This window comes from Vitis vinifera, chromosome 19 (genome assembly GCF_030704535.1).
Source record: "Vitis vinifera cultivar Pinot Noir 40024 chromosome 19, ASM3070453v1".
Lineage (NCBI taxonomy): Eukaryota > Viridiplantae > Streptophyta > Magnoliopsida > Vitales > Vitaceae > Vitis > Vitis vinifera.
The window spans coordinates 25012177-25024924 of NC_081823.1; positions in this window are offsets into that span (position 1 = coordinate 25012177).

Sequence of the window (12748 nt, forward strand, 5' to 3'; positions counted from 1 at the left end):
TGTAAGTCTCCTTTGAAGTATAAAGACCCTGGAAGTCCTACCATTTCAGTCATGATTGGAGGAAAGGTAGTGGAGAAAGCCTTGCTAGACTTGGGAGCAAGTGTGAATTTGCTTCCATACTCTGTCTACAAGCAACTGGGCCTTGGAGAGTTGAAGCCAACAGCAATCACTTTATCTTTGGCAGATAGATCAGTGAAAATTCCAAGAGGGGTAATTGAGGATGTATTAGTTCAAGTAGATAATTTCTACTATCCTGTAGATTTTGTTGTTCTTGATACAGATCCTACTGTAAAGGAAGCTAATCTAGTTCCTATCATCCTTGGAAGGCCATTTCTTGCAACTTCAAATGCAATCATCAACTGTAGAAATGGGCTTATGCAACTCACTTTTGGTAATATGACCCTGGATCTCAATATTTTCTATATGTCTAAAAAGCAAATCACTCCGGAAGAAGAAGAAGGACCAGAAGAGCTATGTATAATTGATACTTTGGTGGAGGAGCACTGCAATCAGCATATGCAAGACAAGTTGAGTGAAAGTCTTGTGGATATTGAGGAAGGTTTTTCTGAATCTCCTATTGGGCTTGCTACTCTACAAAGTTGGAGAAAGATAGAAGGAATTCTACCTTTGTTCAATGAGGAAGAGGAGGCAGCTGTTGAAAAAGAAATTCCAAAACTCAATCTGAAGTCTTTACCTGTGGAGCTGAAATATACATATCTTGAAGAAAATAATCAATGTCCTGTCGTAATATCTTCATCTCAAACCAAGTCTCAAGTGAAGGATGCAAGCTTCAAATGGGATCCGGGCAAATTGAATCAGGAAGGGCAAAAAGTTTTGATGTATGACACAAGACTCCATATCTTTCCTGGGAAGCTCAAGTCAAGGTGGATTGGTCCATTTGTTATTCACCGAGTATATTCCAATGGAGTGGTGGACTTATTGAATTCCAATGGCAAGGACAGCTTTAGAGTCAATGGATATCGTCTTAAGCCGTTCATGGAGTCATTCAAATCAGAAAAGGAGGCAATCAACCTCCTTGAACCTCAAAAAGCTTAAGTGAAAAGGGTTTGCTGGGCGTGGTTTTACCACAGTCCAAAATTTTTGTAAATTTTGTAAATTTTCAAGTTGTTTCCATACATTTGATCTTAGTTTTTGATCTTAAATCATGTTTTTAGGTGTGTTTTAATCATGTTATATGATCCCAGGTGGAAGAAATTTCAAGGGGATTGAAAAGAAAAAAATCGGGTCGAAATTGGAGCCGAAACAGAGCAAAAACAGGGGAAAAACAGAGCTCTGCGAAATTTCGCAGAGTGAAGGAAACTTCTGCGAAATGTGATTTTTGCTGCCAAACCATTCCGCAGCACTGTAGAAGCCTCTGCGAGTGTATTTCGCAGCTGCGAAAGTGGATTTGGCACACGAGTGCCACTTCGCAGAACAGTAGCATCCATTTGGCAGCTGCGAAACCCATTGCGAAATGGAAAAGCATGATTTCGCACCAAAAGTCCCTTTCCGCAGGGCATTTCGCAATTGCGAAAGTGGATTTGGCACACGAGTGCCACTTCGCAGCACAGTGACATCAATTTCGCAGCTGCGAAACTCACTGCGAAGTTGCTGCGAAAATGGCAAGTTGCTGCGAAATTGGCGTTTTGTTGCGAAACGTAATCTGACCCCTAGGCTTCCGTTTTTCCTATTTATACCGGTCAAAAGTGCTGCGAAAAGGGTTTCAAAAATCAGAGAGCCATTCTCGCAGCCCCTTCATCTTCTTCACCAAGCCACGCCGTTCGCTTTTCCGGTCGTCTTCTCCGTTTAGCAGCGCCGGCCAAAGATCGATAGCCCAAAAATGGCACGAACGAGAGGGGCAAAGTCTTCATCCCCTTCAAGCCGCAAAAGGAGTCTGCGAAAGGAGCCAAGTCCAGGTTCTGTTCCAGAACCTGCTCCAAAGCCTTCGCCGTCGAGACCAAATCCTCCTCCAGTGAAGCCGGCGCCACCAAAGCCGCCGGCAAGGCGATATTTAACAAGATCAGGCGGTCAGCCATTGAAGAAGAAGCCCAGGGTTGAGAGCTCTGAGCCAATTGATTTGACTAAGCAATCCCCTGAGAAATCCCCAAAGCTAACACCGGTTCAATCTCCGGTATCTTCACCAAATCCTTCACCGGTTCAAACTCCAGTGCCGTCACCGGTTCCCTCGCCAATTCCCTCACCTGAAGCAACTCCAATTTCATCGCCGGTACCATCTCCGGCACCCCAAGAAAAAGCTCAGGAGCCTCCAGCGCCAATTCCAGAGCCCCAAATTGCAGCTGAAGCACCTCTGGAAGAAGTGATCCGAAGGCCATTGCTCTCCCAGCCCCCAATCGAAGGAAACTTGGATTGTCGAACACGGGCATTCCATTCTGAATTGAGCTTCGACTTAGCAGCATTCAGAGTGAGGCCAGAGCTTGCCCAATCCTTCCAGCTGCTGAGGAGATATCATATGGAGCATCTGCTAGCTCCAAGGGATTTTTTCTATCCCCGGGTAGTCACGGACTTCTACCAGACCATGACAACCAAAGAAGTAAGAAATCCAACTCTGATTCATTTCATAATTGATGGAAGGCATGGTATTTTGGGAGCAAGACACATTGCTGAAGCTCTGCAAATTCCTTTTGAGCCAACCCAATTCGACAATTTTAAAGCTTGGACAAATCCAACTGAGTTAGAGATGGTTAGCACCCTGTCCAGAGGAGCTGCAAATCGGTCACACCTGTTGAGGGGGGAGCTACCTCCAGTGATGTTTTTGATTGATGCCTTTTTGAGGCATAATATCTATCCCCTGCAGCATTGGACCCAAAGAAGGGGAGTTCTCTTGGAAGCTCTATACAAGATGTCTGAAGGATTCTTCTTTGGGCCTCATCATCTGATCATGGCAGCCCTTCTATACTTTGAGGAAAAGGTTCACAAGAAGAAGCTTCAAAGAGCAGATTGCATTCCACTCCTCTTCCCACGGCTGCTATGCCAAGTTTTGGAGCATCTCGGATACCCCTCTGAGCCTCAGCAGGAAAGAAAGAGAATATGCCGTGAGCCATTTACCCTTGATAAATGGAATAATATGACGGCCTACAAAATTGATCAGCCTGGGCAGCCTCAGCCAGCAGCAAGGAGAGCTTCCCCAAGACATCCACCTGAAGGTATTACACTTGCTACTCCTGCCATCCCTCGAGCTTCACCAGCTGCACCTGCTCCATCACAGCCATCCACATCAGCTGAGTCGAGGATGGCCATCCCTATATCCGAATATCGAGAGCTGTGCCGAGCATTGGAGACTCTTACAGCTTCCCAGAGCAATCTTGCTCAGGAATTGGCAGCCATCAAAGCATGCCAGGAGCAGATGTTAGCCTCTCAGGCTCAACAAGCTGCCATCCTAAGGCAGCTTCAAGTCCATTTCGATCTGCCACAAGCTGTAGAGCCTTCCACTGAGACTCCACCAGAGCCACACTCTCAGCCTTCAGAGTCTCAAGCTCCAGAGCCCGAAGCCTCAGCTGATCCACCTACTGAGGAGGCAGATCCTTCTGCCTAGCACTATCACCCCATTTATCAGACATTATATATATTTGCTATTTATGTTTTTATGCATGTTTGTTTTGTTTTAGTTGAAATGAAATCCCAGTATTTTGGTATATATATGGGATCCCTTGTGTTACTTGTTTTTAGCATTGTAATTAAATGAACTCAAAGTAATACAAGTTGACTATTTCTTGTTAAAAGTTAGCATTAAATTCTCCTTATTTCCTTTTCTCACATATTCTATTCTTTTTGAAACATGTGGTTTTCCCCAATCAATATTCGAATTTGATATCAGCATGGAGGTACCACTTCCTCCCTTTTATTACAGTCACTCAAATCACATTGAGGACAATGCTCAGTTCGGTTGGGGGGTATGAGGAAGGAAGTATTCTAAACCTTTTTGGTATTGCAATTATATTGGTTAATTAGTTGTAGTTTTTACTTTTTACTAGTGTTACTCTATTCTCCATGAATTTTGAGGAAAAATTTTCAAATTAAACCAAGAGAAATTGAACTGTTGTTTTTCACTTGACTTAGAGTATGGATTATGCTTACTAAAGTAGTTCAATTGTTGAAACTTCTACTGTGATTGAATTTAGTTCTTCCACTTTAAGCTATCCACACACTGTGCACATTAGTTTCCGATTATAAGATGAAAAGCTATTTCCCTCTTGACTTAGTATAATTTTGGGACTTGGTATATTTGACCTCATTTGATAAAAATTGAAACACCCTGCAAAAGGCCAATGAGCCTTTGAAATAAAGAAAGTTGTTTGCTTGCCTTGAAACCCGAGCAAGGTCTGAGGGGCATATGGTGAAAGCCTTTAAAGCCTGGTGCCCTAAGCCTTAATTGGTTGGGAGTCACTGACCTCAATGCTCGTTACAAGGGTGAATAGGTAGAGTTAGCATATGGTAGATGCTTGGGTATTAGAAATTCATTCTTAAAAGTCCGGGGAAAAATCCGAGGAGTTAGTGGTTGAAAGACCCTTAAAACTTGGTGCCCTAAGCCTTAATTGGTTGGGAGTCATCGATGGACCCCCATTACATGGACAAGTCAGAAAGAGTACCCCATAAAGCTACCTTGAAAAAAAAAAAAAAAAAAAAAAAAAAAAAAAAAAAAGATGAAAGTGTGTTCTTTTCTTATTGATTTTGGTCAGTTTGCTAAAGTGTTGAAAAGAGATAGGTTGGGGGGTGAGATTAGTAGCATTTTATTCTCGGAAGCTAAAGAACCAATACACATAGATTTTTGTGGAAGATTGAAGTTTAGTTCTTAGAAAGTGAAATGATTTTAAAACTTCAGTTTGCATAATGCACTCCCTTGATTGACAGTGTTTAGCATAAGTGTTATGACTCTTGTTGAGATTTGGGTTTGTATTTCTTTAATGATTCATGTGAGAATTAGATCATCATGCCACTTGAGAATTATTTTCCTTTAGCATGATGTTGTAAATTGTAGATTAGTTTGCTATTTATTTTTAATTTTCTCTCCTATATTGCTAAGGGACTAGCAATATGTCGGTTGGGGGGAGTGATTACTACTCAAAAAGTGCTATATGATAGCCTTTAATTAATCCTTTTTAACACTTTTGAGTAGTAGTTTAGGCCTTTTAACTCAATTGACATGTTAAGGATCCTTTAAAGCAATTTTGATCACTTTGTGTAAGTTTTGGTGTTTTTGTTAGTATTTTGATCACCAAAGCAAGTCAAGAATGAGGAGAGCTATGAGGAATCTTGGGCAAAGTTGAGAATTCAATTGCCAAGAGTGAATCCGGATTGCAAGGAGAAAAAGCAAAGAGAATCTGCCATGGAGCATATTCTTGATGACAGTCGTAGCAGCCACTTTTGGAGCACTTTCTGAAGTCTAAATGATGCAAGCTATATACCATTTCAAAGCTCAGGAAGTCAACAATCCAATGCTTCAAACGGTGTGCAATTTGGAGTTGAAACGAAGAAGTTGCAGCCATTACAAGCCAGTCACTCTGAAGTGTTGCGGAATCAGCCTTTTGTTGCGAGAATTTCGCAACACTTTTGTACAGTAAGGTGTTTCTCCTTCTAACGATGCACGAACCATGCCGCAAGAAGGGAGCTGGAAACTTCAAGATGGAAGCCAACTTTGCAGCCTGGTGAAGATAGCTCAGTCTTGCGAAATAATTTCGCAGCCCTCTTGGGTGTCTGCGAAATTTCGCAGGCACCACTTTTCTCCTGCGAAATGGCTCCTGAAGCCTCCCGAAGCTTGCTACCGACATTGGGAGATATTTTCCATTAGATTTTTGTTGTCTAAATCCCAAAATACTCCTTGTAAACCACCAATTACATGATTCCTTAGTTTTTAAGTTAGTAAAAAGACCAAATATCAGTGTAAGAATTAGTTTTATATTGCTTTAATATAAATACCTCTCGGGAGCCTGTTCTCAGGGAGGAGTTCCTTCTGTAAACGTTTGGTAAGCTAGTAAAGGTCTTTTCTTTCTACTGCCTTACCTTCTCACTTCGTATTTTCATTTTATTTCTAAGTTATGAATTCTCTGAGGAGTTTTCCCCGGAGAATGAGTAACTAAACCTCCAATTCCTTGGAGCTAAGGTTGCCGGGGAAGGTTCCAAGTGCAAGAATGCAAAGCTCTGTGGTTTTAGCTAGTAATGAAGAGGAAGTGAAATCCTTTAGTGATTTCAATGTTTTTAGTTAACTTAAAACATCTTAGAGTCACCTGGGCCAACACTTGGTAAGGCAAGTGATTTCCAACCGTGGAAATGCACTAGTTTACCCCTTGCGAGCCTCTGGTAGGTGACTTCAAGGTAGGATTTTCTGGAATTACCAACACTTGGTAAGCTTTTGGACTCTTAGGAGGCATCCATTAGTTATCTCTTGCGAGTTTGTGAAGGGAAGTCCAAGGTTAAAGATCACCTTGAATGGTAAGTGCTCGTGAGAGGCATGAACCATTGCGAGTTGCATCAGTGAGAGAATTAAAGTGAAATCTAATTGAAGGAGTCTCTGTACATCACCGGTTAGAGAATTAACTATAAGTTGAATCTCTAATGCGAGGAAATGAACCATCTGACCGGAGCTATGTCTTTTGCATGAGGAACCACCCCAGTGAACCTAAATCTCCAAGGAATGCTTTTCTTCCTAAATTATTCCAAACTTCTGTTAAGTTAGTTAGTTTAAATCTCAACCTTTACCAATCAAAGTTTGTGTTTTATTTCTTAAACTAACCGTGAAATGAAACAAAACCAATTCACTTGGAATTGGTATCCTTGATTGCTTGCAAATCATTCCCAGTGAACGATCCTTAGAGCCACTATACTATAGTAGCTTTGTATTTGCTACCCTAGTGTATGGTGTTATAGGTATAAATTTTGTTGATCACTTCCTCAATCAAGGAGCACCAGCTGAACACAAATCAGCTGAGACACCAATTGGGCATGAGTCAGGAGAGTGTCACAAGATGCTTCAAATAACCCTCCCCATAGGCTTATATAGGATGAGGGAAGCTTCTGGAGACTCCTGGAGCCATCTACACTAAGTCATTAGTGGGAAGAGTGTGGAAGGTTCTAGAGATGCCTAGATATGTCCACACATCTCTACACTATGGTGGAAGGCATGAGAGGAGTCCAAGACTTTCTAGAGAAATCTAGAGATCTCTTGTATATTCTTGTACATAGGGTTGTACATAGAATTGTGTAGGATGTTCTAGATTATTCTTGAATTGTAAGGAACCCTCCAAGGTTCCAGAGAGTTCCACTGGTGCCTATAAATAGGTGAGGGCCTCATTTGGCCAAGGCACCACCCAAACCACTTCCTAACCAAGCAAGTGAGTTCCTAAAGCACTTGTAAAGCTTCATTGAGCAATAAAAGCTTCCATTCTTTAAAAGTAATCTACTACGCCTTCTAAAGCTTTTGAGTCGTGGGCATCTTTGCCTAGCAAGCTAAGCATTGGGAATAAGGATGACTTAGCAAGATCAAGTGTCTTAATTTGTCTAAGTACCACACAAGCTTAGGAAAAGACTAAGTTTGTGACACTTGGCTCCAAATGTCACAATCAAGGCTATAAAGAATGTTGCTGATGATCCACAGAAGTTCCTTGTGGGGCGAAGTATCATCGTGAAGCTAGCTGATTCACTCAAGAGCAAGATGATATAAACATAACTATCAACAGCAGTGGCCCCATGGCTTTACCTTTGGCAGCTGGATATCCTCAACAGCCCAAAAAACCACCTGCTAATGTCGTCTCTTGGTTTTGGTACATAATGTACTCGTGCTTGGTCACCCTTCCTACCCATGTGCATAAGAACTATACCAGTATAGCCACCCAAAGTTTCCACACAATTCATCCAAAATACCTCCAAAGCCTCCATCCAAGTCTCAGACTTCTACCTACCCATGAACCCCACGCGCATGTGCTCACCATGCATGGGTGTGGCCAACCCCTTTCCAGTTTGCTGCCAAGCTTTCTTTATATTCACATCACTACCCACTTCCTATTTACCCCACCATTCATCTTCCATACCGTGTGCATCACCTTCAGCTTGTCACTCCATGGCAAGCTCAACATTTTCCCATCTTTAATACCTACTAAGCTTATCACCATACCCATCTTCTTCAACTTATCTCCAACACCGGAACCACCATTGTCAGCTTACCCCATGTCACAATGCCCACCAATCACCCTTGGAACACCACCCAGCTTCGGTCCTTAGCTTCAGCCAATCTAGATTACCTCCCTACTGCCACTAGCATGGACCCCTGTGAAAGAAAATGCAGCAACATGGATTCATTCCTATGTGTGGCAGTTACCATTTTAGAGATGTTGAGTGGGTTCGTTTGGCATGTGGAAGATCATGACTTGCACAGTTCAAATCCTTTATATATGGGAGCAGATAAAACTGGGTATGGGATGGTCAAGGTTAGCAAGTTTTTTAGAATGTGAATTTGAGAAGATCACACGCTAGTCACTAAACTGTATCGTGTAGATATCCTAGGCGAAACTTATTTAGTGCTTAATTTCAACTGTTCATTTAGGTCCGAGAATAATAGGGGAAGCTGAGAACAAGCACATCCTCAGAGTAGGTTCAATTGGGCACTCGATTGAGCTTAGCGAAGAGGCTTGAAGCATGTGTTAGTCATGATCCAAATTTCATTTGCACCGAAAATACATGTTGTTCCATCAGAGAGTGATGCACCACCCCCTCTAGATTTATTTTCATATTTAAATTCCCGCAAACAAGGAGAGCAAAAAGAGTTTGAGTAAGCCTATATGGCAAAGGGAAACAATTGGATTATTATATGCATGCTGCTTTAGTGGAATTGCACCAGATATGCCATTTCATAATTCCTAACTTTAACTTGAGAGATAGCTTACAGATTCTTCAGCTTTCTCTTGACGGGACTTCCAATCAGTCAAAATCTTGAAATTGCTATAAGAGTGCCGATACTAGTACCCCTTCTCATGCTTTCTGCCACCTTTTAAACCTCAGGACCTTGCTTTCACATGGTCCTCATGGCAATCTTCCAGCAGTTTTAGGGCGTCCCAAGTTGGCAAGCTGTTGGAATATATATATATATATGCCGGATCAGCTCACCACCAACAAAACCTACACTTTTGCACCTTGGGCCCACACTTATGCATGACCACCTTTGGCATGCAATCCCAACGACCACATCTCATCTTTTTTTAATTCTTCATATTTTGATATCAAAGTTTAATTTTCCTTAAAATTTCCATTCTCAAATAATTCTTCAAAATTCCAGTTTTCAAAACTTCCATTTTCAAATAATTTCCAAAAATTCCAATTTTCAAAACATCCATTTTCAAATAATTTTCCAAAATTCCAATTTTCAAATTTAATTTTTTTTCAAAAACTTCATTCTCAAATAATTCTTCAAATTTTAATTTTCAAAACTCACATTTTCAAATTTTTTTTTTAAATTCCAATTTTTGAATTTAATTTTTAAAATTTCAATTTTCAAATAATTTTCAAAACTCTAGTTTTCTTTCAAATAATTTTAATTCCACTCCAATTTTCAAACATTTTTTATTCTACAACTTTTCATCATTTATTAGGGTTTTAGGTAAAAAAAAAAAATCTCATTTTTAATAAATTTGCTACATTTCCCTTCAAATAAGCACTTTCACAAATTTTCTTCAATTTTCAAATAATATTTTGTTTTCTTAATTTTAAATAAGTATAAATATGATTTTCACAATTTCAAAACAATGGAATTTGTGGGATTAATTCATACAAAATCAATTGGGCGTTGGTAAGGGCCCTACATATGAGTTTTTTTTTCTGATTGTCAACTGTTATCCTTAATGAATATTGTTTGATCTTTGTCTTACTCTTTGATATACATGTAATAATTTTACTATTTAAATTTGAATATAGATATATAGAGATATTTTTTATAAAAATAAATAAATAAATAATAACACATTGTAGGCGAATTTTATCCAACACCGCCTTACACAACTCAATTTTGACCCACCCAACCTAGCTAATATAAGCATAACTTGACCAAAACAAGTTTAATCTCTAGCAGGATAATAAGACATTTTGATGGTGTGGACCTCATCAAAAGTAAACTCGGTCACAAATAGGTTATTATCATTATGACTAATCTTTAATATTGGTTTAGATGAGGGAGCAACATCATGAGAGGATAGAACTACAATGACTCTACCATTATGGATAAAATTCACCTTCTGACGAAGGGAAAATGGTATAATGCTAGCCTTATGGATTTATGGTAGGTTAATGGGCATGGGTACCTTCAAAACTTGAAATAAAGTCGAAAATGTAAATAGCCCGACCTGGATGTCTAGCATCAATGTCCCCATAACATCTCTAGATGTATTATCATATTCTCTCACAGTCTATGCAAAGGGGGTACAAATCGTTTTCCCCCGACAACAACAGTGGATAAAGGATAAACATTTGTTTTACTTGCATGCTTGCAAGATAACATGGTTGATGATGATAGTGACCTAACAAGTGAAGAATTGATGAATTTTGTTTTATTTGTATGTTGTGATCTATTAAGTTATGAGGAAGCTGCTCAAGATGATTGTTGGTTTAAAGTTATGGATAAAGAAATTCATGTAATTGAGAAAAATAATACATGGGAACCCACTAATCTCCCTAATTCAAAGAAGTCAATTACAATCTACAAAACCAAGTACAAGACAATGGATCAAAAGTGGACCGCTTCAACGCAAGATGGTGGCAAAAGGTTACTAGCAAAACTAGGTATTGATTATTTTGAGATATTTGCATTTATTGCTAGACTTGACACTATTCGTATGATTATCCCTCTTGCTACACAAAACAATTGGAAAATTTTTCATTTATTTTGAACAACCTCAGGGATATATATGATTAAAAAAAAATGAAGAAAAAAAGGTTTATAAGTTAAAAAAAGACCTTATATATATGGATTGAAGCAAGCACCAATAACATGGTACACATGCATTGACACTTATTTCATGAAGAATGGGTTTCAAAAATGACTTTATGAACTCAGTTTATATGTCAAATCTAATTTGCAGGGTGACATTCTTATTATGTGTTTATATGTGGATGATTTAATTACCACTACCAATAATTTGAAGTTGATTACAGAATTCAAAGAAATGATGATTAGTCAATTTGAGATAACAAATATGGGATTGATGTCCTATTTTCTTAGGTTTTGAGTAATTAAGTGGAGAAACGTATTTTTTATTTTTCATAAAAAGTACACAAGAGATATTCTTAAAATATTCAAGATGAAATCATACAATCTTATTCTAACTCTAGTTGAAGAAAGACTAAAATTGGGAAAAGATAACTCAAGTGAGTTGGTTGATCCTACAAATTTTTAAATTAGAATGATTAAGAGTTTATGGTATTTGACTTTTACAAGATCAAATATTCTATTTGGAGTTAGACTTGTAAGCAAATTCATGGAGTCTCCATGTCAATCTCACTTGCAAGCAGTAAAATATATCATATGATACATCAAAGGTACACAAAGTGATGGTATTTTTTATGCATATGATTATAAGATCGAGCTTGTTAGATACATAGATGGTATTATAGGTGATGTGGAAAAGCAAAAAAGTACTTCAAGCTATGCATTTAATCTTGCGTTGGGAGTTTTTCTTAGTAATCAAAGAAACAATTGCATTGACCAAGAATCCTATTTTTCATGGAAAAAACAAACACATTGACATTAAATTTCATTACTTTCATGATTTGGTGAAAGACAGAAATTATGCTTGAGTTTTGTTCAAAGAACTTGAGTTTTCTAATTTACCTATGGAATTCCCCTAATTATAGTGTTTTGTTCAATTTACCCTAAGTTTAATTTTTCTATAGTTTGAGTTAGATGTTTTTTATGTCAATTTTTTTTCACACCCGCTTTTGATCATGGAAGTAAAAGGAAAGATAGAACAAGAAAATGTCCTGGCCTCCTAGGTTTAATAAAAAAATTTCTGAACCTCCCTATTCTACCATAAAAACAAAGGTTTTGAAAATACTTTGATGTCATACCAAATAAGGGAAATTCCTTCATAGTTTTTTGTTTAAATCTAAATGAATGGTAAAGACAAAGATTATATTTAAAACTAAACCCAATTTTGTGTACTTTTCTATTTAAATAAGAGCTTATAACAAATGAAGAAGAAAAGAGATGAGAACAAAACATTGAGATTAATAGTTCTTAGATGCATATAATTAAATAAGAACACATTAAGATGACAACAATACATTAAGATTACATGGTACACAAAAAAAAAAACATGCCATCATAATTTAGAGTTTACTCATAGCACATACAAATAGAAAATATGACATTACACAATCAACATTTCACATGGTTTTGGGTAATTGGAAATTTCTCAAAGATCTTCAATATCTCCCCAAAAATTTAGCCTGCAAAAAAAAAGAATAAAAATAAAAACATAATAATAACAATAAAGCTCTAAAAAAATAGAAGAAAATTAATTTGCTTATTTAAGTATGATTAATACTTGAACTGGGGATGCAAATTAAATTTTCTTGCAGATAATTTCTATTTCCTAAATTTCTAAAATTTAAATGATTTAATTTGCAGTACTTACAATTTTTTTAACCAACATTGGGGAAAAACTATATTATCTGAAGTGTCAAAAAATGATGTAAACAGATTTTAGTAATAACAAAAATCTAAGGAATATCTAAATGGTAAATTAATTTG